Source organism: Ascaphus truei, chromosome 1 (genome assembly GCF_040206685.1).
Source record: "Ascaphus truei isolate aAscTru1 chromosome 1, aAscTru1.hap1, whole genome shotgun sequence".
NCBI lineage: Eukaryota > Metazoa > Chordata > Amphibia > Anura > Ascaphidae > Ascaphus > Ascaphus truei.
Window position 1 is genome coordinate 117,205,138 of NC_134483.1, and position 15,573 is coordinate 117,220,710.

The 15,573-nt window shown below is 44.6% G+C and overlaps 1 protein-coding gene across 8 annotated transcripts in view; it reads left to right on the forward strand.

The window, feature by feature from the left end:
• The window catches only part of PALM2AKAP2 (PALM2 and AKAP2 fusion), a 367,169-nt gene that overhangs the window by 312,142 nt on the left and 39,454 nt on the right, over positions 1-15,573 (forward strand). The window contains exon 1 of one of the 8 annotated variants that reach the window (XM_075593688.1): positions 7,831-8,238. The exons of the other annotated variants lie outside the window; for them this stretch is intronic. The gene's annotated coding sequence lies outside the window, so the exon portion shown is untranslated. Of the gene's footprint in view, positions 1-7,830; positions 8,239-15,573 lie in introns of those variants that run through there. 8 annotated transcript variants of the gene reach the window in all.

The window sequence follows — 15,573 nt, forward strand, 5'->3', positions numbered from 1 at the left end:
ACATGGTTTTCATTCAAATCCTGCCAGGTCTCGTATTGCTTGACACAGTACACTGCTGTCTGTTTTTAGGAACTGCCACTTCCACACAGACTGATGGGGAACGTTGCTGATATCCGCGATTAGAGATGATCAGCAGGTACCCGGGAGACTTCTTTCCTGAGGCCCTCTATAGTGTGCAATATTCCATTTACTAAACTGTACTGGACTCTATTATGTCTGTAGGATTCCTTACTTAAAGGGTACTGTCCCTATCTACAACATAATAAACAGGGGGACCTGGTCTACGCTATTTCTTTACCAATTTAACTTATCTACACTCCCCGTGGCTCCGCTCCACTGAACCTCCAGGAACCTGGCCTTCCAAAACCAGTCCCCCCTTAAATACCCATATGTGACATATGGATCCTCATAACAACCAAGGTGGGGCCAAGCTTAAACTAGTATTGCTAGTAACCCTTTAGGAGGTCGGTTACACTAGTATAAACTTGAACCCAGCATTGCAGACTTCGTCCTGTGCTCCATCTTATTCTGGACGGATCCCTTTAACTGAATGCACGCTTTAAGTTTGTCTACCTAAATACTAGGTAGAAGACTATAGTCGACAATTGCAAGAAATGCACATTGCTTCAGTTGCTCTGGTTCTAAGTCTTAAGTGCCCAGTCATAGTACGCAAATAAAATAAAGTGTACCCTACAGAGCAGGTAGCATAGGCGTTTGTTTAATGTAACCTTTTCGCTGCCATGCACACCTAAATCCACTACATTTCACAGTATGCTGCAGGTCCCTCTATGTTTAAGGGATTCAATACATTCATCTTTATAGTAATAAAATCTGCCAAATATAAAATGTTGTGTTTTACATGAAGGTCAGGGTGGCACAACTATTCTTTTCTTCAGACTAAAAAAAAAAAACAGAAAATGACAGTCACTGCGATGTAGCACAAGAAAAATGGCATATTTAACCAAATGGACGTTGAAAACCAACTTGTGTAATACAGAATGTTAATATTTAATTTGTCATAAAGCGAAATAACCCTTCAAAGAAGCGTCACATGGAAACCAGTACCCTGGGCCGGCAGTTATTATTGATCCATGGTTTCGAGTCTTGTGATCTTCAATAAGACTAAAGAGAGACTCATTCAAGGACACGTAATTCGATTATACAATGAAAGGAATAGTTAATGAAAAATGTAAAACTTCTGTACGAATGCAGCCTATAGAACACAAAGTTTCTGTGAATGGTTATTACCGAATCAATAGACTTTTGTCATTGGGAGTACTGTAGATATGTTCAATCAAGGTTATTTCATTGTAAAAGGAGCTCCTTTCAACCATTCAAAACAAGGTTAACTAGTCATTAACCCTCTATTTTCCGTAACAATAAATTTCACTATTAAAAAGAGATGTGCTAGCAGCCGTATTAAGCAGATCTCCCCAACAGAGAAGTGTTTAAAACAGACGTGCCTCTCACTGAGATGTAAGTCAAATTAATAGAAAATACAGCGCTCAGTTACAAATGGTTATAGGGCTGGTTGTTCAGAGAGAGTATGTGGATTACAGCTGTTAATACTGAGATTTGATACAGTTTTGATAATTACTATACAAAAGTTCGCAAAACCCCAATTAAATTGTTAAAAATTCGCCATTTCGCTTTTTAAAAGTAACTATAATTAGCAACCCTGCGACTTGTAATTTTTTTTTACAAATTATGAAAGCAATCAAAATGAATCCTGCTATGTCCTTGGACTTTTAAACATTAGGCAAACTTTTGGATCAAAGCAAACTTTTTTTCGCAGAACTAAAAAGTGAGACGTTTGCAAAGATGCAGCAAGATCTCATGTCTCAGCTCGCGGCATCAGAGCATTAACGCTGCAGGGGGGGGTCCCAGTCCGGAGCATGGACTCCCAGTCCGGAGCATGGACTCCCAGTCCGGAGCATGGACTCCCCGCAGTGCGATCGCGGCAGACACTGTCCCAGCGCTGCACACGTTCGCTTATCTGGGGCGCTGAGGACTGTAAAGTCTTGCTACATCTGTAGGCATACGAAGAGTTTGCACATCCCTACTAGTTGTTACCCATATTTACTAAGTGGTGCTATTCCATAAGACACCTTTTGGTGCCAGAAGACACCTTACAGCCCATTCAAGTGAATGAGTCACTCAGGAATCAGCCAGCCTGAGGAGGGGGAAAACCCCATAGGACAGCCTGTCACTGTCTGTCTCTTACTAGAACTTACATGACGGGGAAGGTAGACAGATAGCTGGACCAGCCATCGCTATATAATTGTAACGGGTTTTCCCCCCCCAATCGCAGATTATACTGTGGGTGCGGAGGAACATACGGGGATACCATAGGTGTGGTGCATTACCTGTTGGCTCACTGGAGGGCTGAGCTTCCGCCACGGGGAACCTGGGGCATTTATACTAGGGGTACTCACTTACAACGATGCAGCGCCTCCACCTGCGATGGCTCCCACCAGAGGGGGAGTGGTTCCTCGCAGGACAATCACAACAATCAATACTCACACACAGATATATAATAACTAATACTATTTACTTAGGAACAGAATATAACACATATCATGACAGGTATCAACATAACCGGTATCCCTCTCACGAGGAGACACCAACCACTGCGTCGCGCACGACGCTTTCCCAACACCAGGTGATCCCACCCAGTGTCCATAGAGTCCCACCCAATGTCCCACACTCTTGTAGAGAGAAGCAATGGGTGACTGCGCAGTCACAATTACACTAAGGGCCCGTTGGTGCACTTATGACTGTATGATACCTGCCGAGCACTCCTGTGCTCGGATCAGCAACACTTAACAAAGGGTCAGATGTGTGATGAATCCGTCTGATCCCAACCTTGAGTTATTCTCTGTGGCCCCGACTTGGGCCCGAACTCCTTAACTGGAACCGCAGCGTCCGCTGAGTCCCTACCTAACACTATAACAACATGACACACACTATACTATAGGCCGTCCCTATATCACAGCAACCTTAAGTGGCTTAAGGAAAACTCCTAGGGCCTGCGGGGTGTTTATCCTATGCAGGTAGGTCCCTGCACCCCCCCTACTCGTAGCACGGGCCCTGGGCCATGGCTCCCCGGATTGGTTACCGCTATGAACCCCCCAGTTGCCTCACACTACGCGCAACGCGGACCTGGGCTATGGCTCCCCGGATTGGGTACCGCTATGAACCCCCCAGTTGCCTCACATCGCATACCTCACCTAATTCCTGCAGCAACGCTCTGCAGGCTAACACTCAGCCCACTTGTCCCTTTCTATCCCCCAGCTCTAACTGCAGCAAGTGACAGGGGTCCCTAACCTGAGACTATCCCTGGCAACACTCACTAACCTGGTGGGAAATAAGGGCTAACTTGGACCTTAGGGCCGCTGGCCTAGTGCAGGGAGTCCCTGACTCCTGCACCCTACCTCTTTCCTTGGGCTCCTGACTCTGACTGACTCGTAGCTGCAAGCCCGCCAAATGTATACACTTGCTCCCTCTGCAGATCCTTGGCCCTCATTGGCCACACTGATGCACCTGGTGTGCTTGGCCCTAAGCCTCATGGGAGTTGTAGTCCCGTGGAGGCAGCACTTACATTGGGGCCGCATGCGCGCCTTCCCTGCACCTGTACTAACCCCTAATGGCCGCCACAACATCTCCCTCTCTATCCCTACTCTCGCGCTAGCTGTCTCCTGCGCATGCGCAACGCGCAGAACAATGGCGGCGCCAGGCTTACCGAGCCGCCGGGACCTTGGTGACGCGACCGCGGCCGTAGCAACGACCCGATCGCGTCCCCGGCAACCGGCCGCCTGCAGGGGAAGACGAGCTGCTCCCTCCTCGGCCCCCACCCTCCGGAATGGCCGTCGGGTCTGCCGCTGGCCTCCGGCAGTACCCGACATCGGTCCTGGCCACGGAGGCTCCCTGGGAGGTCGCAGGGGGCAAAGGGTGACCTGGCTACATAATATATTCCTAAAATATGATTATCAGGACACTGAGTGTTTTCTTGGTGACGCTAAATATGGTTAATATATGGGCAGTGGCGGATTTCCCATTTCCCCACTGATTTGACAGGGGAGAGCGTGGGGCCTCTAAAGGTCTCCTGCCATCACCTTTGCGCCACCCTCCTCCTGCAACATCGTGGTATCACATGGCGATGTGTTGTCATTTGACATTGCAGTGTCATTTGATGCTACGGCACTGCAGAAAGAGCAGGCGGCCCAAGTGCCTATGGACCGCAACATTTTAAATCCGCCACCAAGTACGGGTATATTTTGCTTTCTTAATTCCACACATGGAAAGATGGTATCAGCCTTTTTTCATTGTAAGTCTGCTTCTTTGCCCTTTGTGGCCATCGATTACAAGTCCGTCAGCTCTACTACCCACACCAAAGTAATTTGTCAAAGCTAAACACATAAATACAATTTAGCTGGTGAAGCACAATTAGTGAAGCACGATTAGTGAAGCGTGCAGTGTTTATTTGTTCATTAAATTTCATGGTACAAAGGGGCCAAATTACGAAGTCTGTGTCACCAAGTCAAAGTCACAATCTTATTCTTTTTATTTTGCAAAGTTGTCAGCTTTTTGTTTTAATGCAAATCCGTTCTTTACAAAGACTAGACCGGTTTTATTAGGAAATCTGATTTTGACTTCTACAAAAAGTTAATGTGCCGCTCGGCTACCATGAGAATTGCCTTCGTCTATTACTATATTTACACCCTTTACTCCACACCTTTTACAGCACAGCTGAGAGACAGTTATGCACTTTCAAAGAATTTGAAGTTGTAGAGGAGTCAGAAATATTCTCCGGTTCCCTTCCTGAGAGATAGGTTTTAATTCGGCCAATTCTAACCAGAAGATATGTGATGTTGTTTTGTTGGTACAGCTCAACCCCATTATAGCGCGGTCCGCTATAACGCAGATCATCTTATAACGCGGTTTGAGCGTGGACCCCGAATTTAAAAAAAAAAATGTAAGGTTTTTTTTGCACACTGCATACAGTCACAGCACACTGCATACACTCACAGCACACTGCATACACTCACAGCACACTGCACACACTCAGCACACTGCATACACTCAGCACACTGCATACACTCAGCACACTGCATACACTCAGCACACTGCATACAGTCACAGCACACTGCATACAGTCACAGCACACTGCATACACTCACAGCACACTGCACACACTCAGCACACTGCATACATTCGCAGCACACTGCACACACTCAGCACACTGCATACATTCACAGCACACTGCACACACTCTGCACACTGCACACACTCTGCACACTGCACACACTCACAGCACACTGCACATACTCACAGCACACTGCACACACTCACAGCACACTGCACACTGGACACACTGGACACACACACACTGACACACACACACACAGCACACTGCATACACTCAGAGCACACTGCATACACTCAGAGCACACTGCATACACTCAGAGCACACTGCATACACTCAGAGCACACTGCATACACTCAGAGCACACTGCATACACTCAGAGCACACTGCATACACTCAGCACACTGCATACACTCAGCACACTGCATACACTCAGCACACTGCATACACTCAGCACACTGCATACACTCAGCACACTGCATACACTCAGCACACTGCATACACTCACAGCACACTGCATACACTCAGCACACTGCATACACTCAGCACACTGCACACACTCACAGCACACTGCACACATACACACTGACACTGACAAACACACACAGTCTCACACAAACACACAGACACACTGTCTCTTTAAGGGAGCTTGCTCTCGCAAGACGGAAGCAGAAGCAGGAAGCAAAGACAGGGAGAAGAGCTGCCAGATGCCGGATAAGTGCTGTGTGCTGTTGCCACTGCCCCACCGGCGGCCATTTTTTCCCGCAACCCCGTTAACAACGCGGTGGTCGCGGTGGCCCCCGAGGACCGCTCTATAATGTGGTTAAGCAGTATGTATGTCACTTGGCGTTTTCAGAGTTTCCTTTATATTGTTTCGCTCACTTTTTTTTTTCCTGACCTTTGGCCCCTATTTGAAATGCTTTCAAGCAACTTTCCCATGTCCGGAAAGCTTTCTGCGCTCTATTCCTGGAGACGTGGCATCCCAGCATATTAAATGTTCCTTTTTCTCTTCGCTTCCTTTTCTTTCACGCTTTTATTTTCTCTTTCTCGCTCTTATCTCTCAGCTGCCTCTCCCTTTTTGTTTCCCATTATCTATTTCTGTCTTTTTTTTTTTTTCCCCTCCAACTTGTGTGGTTCTCTCCTCCTTTGCTTCTCTATTCACATCCTCAAATAACCAACCAATAACCAACCAAAATAAATAGGATAACTTGGGCATTTTACCCATTTACAGTGCATTTTTTAATTTATTTTTTAAACACATCTTTGGTGTGAAAAGTTTGCTCTTGAACTTATTTTTGTTCTTGATCATCATTTTGGCATCATTTTTTTCAAGCCTCTGCACACAAACATCTATTAGTTGATGTCACCGGTGTTGTTTGTTACCTTTTTGTTACTGTATGCCGTAGAGTGGATTGGAGTGGGACTTCATGCTACTGTCTAAACCTAAGCAAACCACTTAATGCCAATATCAGAGATCGGGGATAAAATTGTACCCCTAGCTTTGTGTATTTTTGGTGACTTTTTAGAAATGTTGTCGTTTTTGTTATGTTTAAGGATTTTTGCAAAACCCTTGGAAAACCCGTCTAATGTTTTTCAGTGCAAAGTAAACAAAAGTAAACTTTTTTACAGCTGTGACATGCATTACTGCCACTAGAATTTATTTTCCAATTTACATTTTGTATTGATTATTTACCCGTCACAACATCGTTCCATCTCCTACATATTGGAAAGTAGCACCGACATAAAATCTATCAAATATTATTTCACTTTAGTTGACTTGTTGATTGAATATTTGAAATGTCGCGAACCAAAAACATTCACACAAACATTTCAAGTCAAACTGCGACATTGCATATCTCTCCTGCATAAAATGCTGTCTCATTGATTGAGACATTCTCAGAAGAATTACAGGTGGGCAGCCATCTATGATTTCTGATATAATTTGTAACCATTTGAGGTTCAGGCAGGTTTCCACATTTTCTCACTAATCCCCCTGGCTTCTTCTACGGCTGCAAAACGCTGCACTCCAAGTGTGACCCCTAACGCACCGCGCATATGTGGTGATGGGCAGTGTGCTGTTCCTGAAGGTGTTGCATACATTTTTAACACTTTGCATGTTGATTCAATCTTGGAGCGGTTCAGTGAGTATAGACACTGACTCTGTAAAACAACGACACTGAGTTTGAATCAGGGGAACCTGGTTCTAATCCCAGTGTCCGTCCGCTCCTTGTGAGCTTGGGCAAATCACTTTATCTCCCTGTGTCTCGGGCACCAAAAGCATAGATTGTAAGCTCTACGGGGCAGGGGCTGTGTCAGTAAAATTCCTATGTGCTGCGTACCGCGCACAATATTGTAATTTTGAAGCACTGTAAATCCCATTGGGAGAAAAGCAATATATGAAATAAAGTTATTATAATCTGCCCGTAAGACTTTTCGCTCAATTCATACCACTCTGCATGGGGTTCCAATGTAATGTTAAGCCAAAGTCGTCCTGGCTAATATCCCTCAGCAATGTATTCTGATTTGAGGTTGGCCAGTTTGACCGGCTAGTTTCGGCCAAACATCCTACCTAGCTTCTGTCTCACAAGAGGCATTTTTGCCTTCCTTCCTCGGCCCGCCCCTTTCCTCCATGATGTATAATTTTAAGCTGTGCTGAGACTTCCACTTTAAAGTTCACATCTGCCCATGCAGCCGCAGCAATCCGTTATACTGCACTCCCAAACTCATCGTGGGGGGAAAAAGGGGCTCTGAAATACCAGACAGGGTGACACAGCCTCCGTCAATCAACAAGCCAAACCTGTGACATATTAAGAGGAGGTCTGGATTTCCTCCCCCTTCTCCTCCCCTCAGTCCTTTTTTTTCCTTTCTTCTTGGGTAGTTTTAAAAAGGGTCTCATTGTGTAAATGGGTTTGGAGGCAGGGCTGCCCCCTTTCTGCGTGTCCCTGCCCCCATCCCTGTGACCTCACCGCTCGCAAGGAGGCAGGGATGGGATTTTGACTTGGAAATCCAGAGAAGAGGCTCTTCTTGTGGGAAAGGAGGATTTGGGCAGCTGAGCAAAATCAATTCAAGGAAATAAAAATAAAAAACCTGGGGTAAGCCGTACATTTCTGCTCTATCCTTCCTCTTGCTTCTGTGCTACAATGCTATATCCTGTCTTCACGGGTTGCTGGTACAGCGTATTTTAATCGCGCTGTAACCTCCTTTTTAAAGCAAAAGCCCTGCTGCCCCCTCCAGCCAGGATTACATTGAAGCATGTGTGGCCCCTCCAGCCAGGATTACATTGAAGCATGTGTGGCCCCTCCAGCCAGGATTACATTGAAGCATGTGTGGCCCCTCCAGCCAGGATTACATTGAAGCATGTGTGGCTGTTCTGTAAGGATGGGGGGTCTTTGTTTTGCTTTCATCAGTTGCTGAAGAAATGTCTTTATGTGGGATAACTGAAGGAGGACTTCACATACTTGTTTGAAATTGTAGTGGACTCCCCCTTGTGCAACTCGGGGATAAAGCAAAGGGAAACCGCATTTAACTTAATAGAAGTTTAAAGTGCCAGGCAAGGCGAGGGGTTGTTTCCGCAGCTTCTGTCCCCTGTGAAACTGTGGCTACATTTGCAGTTGACCACACGCAGTCTCAATTTTCTTTATATGTTTCCTGCCCACCCCCCTCCCAAAAACAAATGGTAAATGTGGCGTTGTGTCAGTGTGCGTTTCTAATTCTGTGTACTCAGCACTGAGCAAGCGTCCGCCGAGAGCACAGTCACACTTCATATTGCAGAGTAGCATACAGGAGCTGCAGCTGGATGTGATCACTCGGGGGATACTTCAGTGAAGCAGATACTTTTTCTTCTTTTTTTTCTAAGGGATTGGAATGTATTTTATGCTGCTATTTGCTGTATTTCTCTTCGCATAGGCAGTACAAACAGTGTAAATTAGGCGAAATATTTATATATGGAATTTGATGTGTTTGGGTTAAGAATAACGGACGCTACACTGATCTGTGTACGTACTGTATATATTATACTGTATGGTATAAAGAGCAGGCTGTAATCTGCACAATTCATTCTTGGTTTACACTGTAAATGTTGATGCCCAAAGCAGTTTTTCAACAGTGGTTCCTAAGAACCACTGGGTTCCCCGGGCATCCCATAAAGGGTTCCCTGCAAATTTTCAGGTCATTTCAAAATGGTACCAAATACAGAAGAATTTACAATACATCTGATCTCAGATGCGCTGTTCGAGCGGGTTGGGGTTCCTTACAAGGCATCTGATCTCAGACGCACTATTAGAGAGGGTTGGGGTTCTGCAGAATTTCCCAATATAATGATGGAGTTCCTTACCGGAAGAAAGAAAAGGTCTACAGCCATTGGTATAGAGTAATATGTACATTACAGAATCCCTGCTGTGCATGTGGTCTGGCTTTCATAGCTCATTAGCAACCAATTAAGAATACACTGAACTGGTATATTTTTCTATTCCAAGGAATGTTAATGGGTCTTTTATTACTTGTGTTGGATGTCCCATTGGCATCAAGAGTTTAACCTATAAAATTAAACCAAAAGATTATGCACAATGGATTCATATAAAGAAAAGCGGACCATCTTAAAGCAGCAGGCCAAGCTGCCGGTTTTTTTTAATTATTATTTTTATTATTATTATTTCCTTTGAAGCTGCAATTCAAGCTGTCTTAAAAAATTCAATATGTGCATTAATACAATCTACACACTGACAAGTGATTAGCTAAATTGCTGATCGATCCGTTCTCCTGTAATCAATTTGCTGAAATTCGGCTGGGGGTTCACTAAATGCATCTTGGGTAATATTCTGCTGCACTGACAGCCAAATCTGTGAGGAAGGTCATGTGACCAGGCAGGCACTAGATTCAATTGGTGCACTGCTAGAGAGGGCAGGGCTAAAAAAAAAAAAAAAGGGGTGTGCCAGAGCCTGTTTAAAAGCGAAAGGGATGTGACTTTGTAAATGGTTGCTATAGAAACAAAAAATGCTTGTGACATTATAATACATTTAAAAATGTATTTTAGAGTTTTTTTAAGAAAATACTTGTAGCAATTTTTTTTATAGTACAGAACTGATTTATTTAAAAAAAATTACATACATGTAGGATATTGCTTGTTCTGCAGCTGTCAAAGCATTGGAGGTTATTGATTCAACTGTGTGAGTGCCAATCGGGGTGCTGTCACACACAAATTTCCATTGAAATAACTACTGCCCTTCTTTGTAACATATGCATCAACATACGAATGGGCAATAACTGAGCTGAAGAGCTTTATAGTGTAAGAAAACAAGATCAGACCATCTGATTAAATGCATATTTATTGTTATTTTTTTGTCTGCGGTGGAGGTTTGGAGCTCTGGGAAAATAATTGAAACTGAGTGTCTGTGACTGGATTCTCTTAAAGGAATGTGTCCGGAGAACGGATGACAGAAAACCAGTACAAAGGTGGCATTTAGACCCAAGTATTCAGGAAAAGGGTGTAGACTTCAAAACTAAATGAGATAATCCATATAAATAAATGGTTTCAGTGAAAAGACCAGCAGTTATTCTAATCTTTTAAAAAATTGATAGCAAGTGTAACAGTGTTTCCCCCACCCAATCGCAGATAGGGACCATTTACAGGGTGTATGGTGCATATACCTGCTGGCAACAGGAGGGCTGAGTCGTCCGCCGATGGTAGTGGGGACACAGGAACAGGCTTCTGGGGTTCATACCCCACATATCTCCTTAGCAGTGCAGCGCCTCCATCTGCCGTGGACTCCAGGAACTGAAGGTGATCTCCCACGGTAGAACTTATTACCTCTCCCCCAGTAAGGTCACACACCAGGCAGGAGGTATAGTGCAAACAGGAACGGGTTTATTATTACACTGTGCAGTAACATGTCAGTATTCACTGGATGATGGTCCCTGGACCGCCACTACGGTCCAAGGGAACTCGTAGCCATCCTAGCTCTTCCCCACCACCCTGGCAGAGGTATGCTCCACACTCACTCTCCCCCGGAGGGAAGAGCACATGGGAAGGCCCCAATCTCAGGCTCCCAATTTTGTGACCTGCCTTCCTCAGTGGGAAGGAACAACTCTAACTTTAGGGTGTCCTGCCCTTAAGTACAGCCAGAAGGTAGGCACCCCGTTGTCCCAGTTCTTTCCTACCTCCCTAGCAGAGGTAAGGTACACACCCACTCTCTCCCAAAGGGAAGAGGAATAGAGTATGCAGCCTCCAATGTGTGACCTCCTTCCTCAAGTGGGGGAAGGAACAACCACTAACTTTTGGTCGGTCCTGCCCTTAAGTACAGCCAGGAGGCGGGCACCCCATTGTCCCAGCTACAATAGGATGTACCACCCCCTGCTGTCACTCAAGTGCAGTACCAAAGGTGAGGGAGAAAACCCCATACCAACTACTGGCAACCTGCTAGTTCCAGGGTTTACTGCCAGCCCAGAAAAAAAGGGGGGATGGGGGAGCACCGGTGGAAGGCTGGTATATAACCTAAATTGGTTGTGTAATGCTCTATGACAATATGAAGGGTTTTGTGGGTGTAAAATAATTTTTAACACTCACACGGCCTTGTGCGAATGCTGTCGCATCAAGGTATCTTTTGGACTCCCTTTTCTTTCTTCTTTTTTCTTTCTTCTTTCGTCTCCTTTCTGTCTTCTGGATTCTTTCGCCGCCTTGCGTCTGTATTCTTCTTCTCCTACTTCTTTGATGTTTATCTCACCCTCGGAATAAATATATACACAAAATATGTGAGCAAACTGTGATTGTATCAGGAAGGTATCAGGATATATAGTAAGAATATAAATGAAACACTCACACGGGCATGTGTGCGTGCGCTCTAAGGGATGGTATCTTGGTCTTTAAGGGGCAGTCCCACTTCTTAAAGTAAAGTTAAAGCTCTAAAAACAGAAGTCAACGGCCACACCTTAGTTAAAAGGCAAAAAACAAAATAAAATGTTACTACTCACACGGCCAAGTGTGAGAGCACACTTGGATATGGTATCTTTGGGTTCTCCTTCTAAGGTCCCAGCTGGGAAAGGTCCACTGGTGCTGAACGTGGGTCCTCACCCCCCCCAATGGGTCAAAAAGTTCTGAGCCCGAGAAATTCAAGGCCAAGGTCTTTATTAAATGAACAATAAAACAACAAAGCACAGCTAACTCAGCCCGTGAGTTACTCTGTGGAAAGGTAAAAAAGCCAGTCTTTAGGGAATCGAGCAGGACTTGTGGTACTGCAGCTGAACTGCCTCCGTGTCCGGATGTAGCGCTGCACGTCCGCGTGTCCCGCTCCTGACGGTGGCTTGATAGGGTCAAAATTACTGGGGGATTTTGAGCTACACGTTTCGCCCTATGGGCTTCCTCAGGCTCCGTAGTTACTGCCAGCCCATTGGGTAGAATAGTAGTCAGGGGCGGCCCTGCTACACAAGTAACAAACAATAATATTTAATGTTTATATCACACCTAGCTATGCCTAAACACTTTACATTACTTTACATACTTCAGAAGTAGCCACCTTTGTTTGAAAACTGCCATTTCCGACCGGCCTTCTTAGACTAGCTGTCCCCGGCGTCGCGAACAAACAAGCAGTAGTCTGCAGCGCTGGCGACCATGTCTGCCGCGATCGCATTGTGCGGGATCCATGCTTCTGAATGGGATCCCCCGCAGCGTTAATTCATTGGTGCCGTGAAGGCATTGAAGTCTTGCTACATTTGTATACAGGCATACCCCGGTTTAAGGACACTCACTTTAAGTACACTCGCAAGTAAGGACATATCGCCCAATAGGTAAACAGCAGCCCACGCATGCGCCTGTCAGCACGTCCTGAACAGCAACACTGGCTCCCTACCTGTACTGAAGCTGTGCGCAAGCGGGGAGACTTTAGAGCCTGTTACACATGCGTTATTTATATCAGTTCTGCACGTATATGATGATTGCTGTACAGTACATGCATCAAAAGTGGGAAAAAAAAAGTGCTTCACTTTAAGTACATTTTCGCTTTACATACATGCTCCGGTCCCATTGCGTACGTTAATGCGGGGTATGCATGCCAGTCTCCAAAGAATTACTGTATTATTACCCAGTTACAGGTAGGTAAACTGGGCACAGATTGTGATTTTTACCCAAGACATATGATGTACACAGTACACAAGATTGTGCACATATCTATTTGTGCATATCACATCTATTTCTGAAACAATACTCCATTCCGTACTGAAAAATGACTCTGTAAACTAAATGTCAGCTGTAACAAATATTTAGATTTTTTTTATTATTATAATACATGAATCTCCACTTCCAAACACTTAGAGGGTAAAGCCATATCTGGTCATGCCAAACGTTCACGTAGTCCAGAGCATTGAAATGGGTGATTAAAATATAAGCAACATTTCAGCCCAAAAATGAACCTCACATTTCATAGATTGGAAGATATGCAAAGATCATTATATGTTCCTGGAATATCTGAGATCTGTAGCAGCAGACAGGAAGGAACCAGTTTCCTGCCCTTCCGTTATGCTAGTGGGTTTACCCACCAGGGAAAGTCCATCTAGCATTAGAGAGGGTGGGACAGCGTCACGTGGGGAAATTGTTTAGACACACCACACTACATCAGTAAACTGTATTTGTGGTTGCTCAGGAAAATCAGTTAGGGCTGAATGGGGGAGCCAGGTTGCTGTTGAGTGTCATATGATATAACCTGATAACCTTGAAGTCACAAATGGTGCATAAAAAAGGCTTCCCATGTATACCTTTTAGATGTCGGTATGGGTGGGCAGTTGCCCGGGGGCCCCACGAGCATAGGGGCCCCATGCTAATCTATGCACAGACCAGAATTTAACACTAATTTCCCGATCACCCGCCTCAACATTCAAATCTCCCGCTATCTCGGTAGAAGGAGAAAAATTACGACTCGTAGCGGAGAGTTGGCATGTCTGCATTTGCGAGAGAAATTTTGCAGGGCCTAGTGCACTGCTTTGCCTGGGGGCCTATAATGCTGTTCAGACGGCCCTGCCCGAGAGCGCGGTAAATGCATATGGGGTACAAATTTTTGCCACCCCAAAATTTTGCCGCCCTGGCCTAATGGAAAATTTGCCACTGCCAACAGACCTAAAAGTATGGTCATGTTTAACAATGTTATGCGATATAGCTTTGAGAAGGTCCCTGTGACATTTGCTTTAGTCTCTTGTACTTTTGCAGGACTGTGTGAGGGGAATCGGAGGTTAAATCTTGTGTGAACATCTCTTGTGAGATGAAGGAATATTGAATGTTCTGTATTTCACTGTGGACTGCATTCCCAGAGGATATTTAATTATTTGTGCCTCATCTCTCCAAACATATCTCCCACTATGCCATATGCCTGGGACCTGACTTGTGATACTGTGTAAAATTGCTTTACGATTCACTAATCTGTGATAGTGCTGACTTTGGTGCTGTAGCACGGAAACTCCTATTGAAGGGAATGGAAGTTTCCAAGTGATAGTGATCCGATTGGCACCATCACAGTTTAATGACCAATCCCCTAAAAGCCCCAGACCTACTGGATCTTGGAGGGTCTTTAATCCAGTCAGCATTAAAAAGACAAGCTTCACCAAATTTGGTTTCCCTGAAAGCTCTGATTTTATGTGTAATAATTTTGCCATATTTTTGCCAAGACCAAGTAAATACCATATCAAGGCAATGGAGAGTAGCGGTTTGACTGCATATATGCAAGCTTGTTGATTTATATTGCCTTTAAACTTGTAATGCAAATAAAACTTTACAGATGCAAGCTTTGCGGGTGAAATAAGATACTAGTAGGTGGTACTGAAAGCTTGCACCTAGAAACAGCCGGCATAAAGGATTGACTAACATTGTACCCAGCATTCCAGGCAGAAGAAAGCTTCTAAGTGATGGTTTTCCATGTATTACCACAGTGGTTGTCATCTCTCCTGGGATTCATTAGCCACACTTGTTTGAGGAATAACCAAGGCACTCCCACACAAGTGAATGCATCTAACGTGCATATGAACAGAATGTTGGGTGGTTGCCTTAGAAACGTGGGCTGGTTCAGGGACTGAGGAAGGGTTTGAAAACCACTAAAGTAGCGTACCAAATTTGGTAATTGTTGAAAATGTTGCAATCGGTGTTGTGTGTCCACCTGGATATTTCCTTCATCCACTGAGGTAAAAGCATTACTAAGCACATGCCTTGTTCGTTAATAGTTATTTAACCCGTTTGTCTCTGTAATGGATAGCGGTTAAGTTAATTTTTGTCCTACTGGTACATTATTTTGTCCTCCAAATGTGTAGTTCTGTTTTGGAATTCATTTTGGACGTACGACTTAAAACCGTTCTTAAGTCACCATTTAAATAGTATGTCATTTAAGTTTAGCAAAGGTCAAATATAGACGATACATTTTCTCCAACTAATCAATATTTATCTTATCTGCCACAAA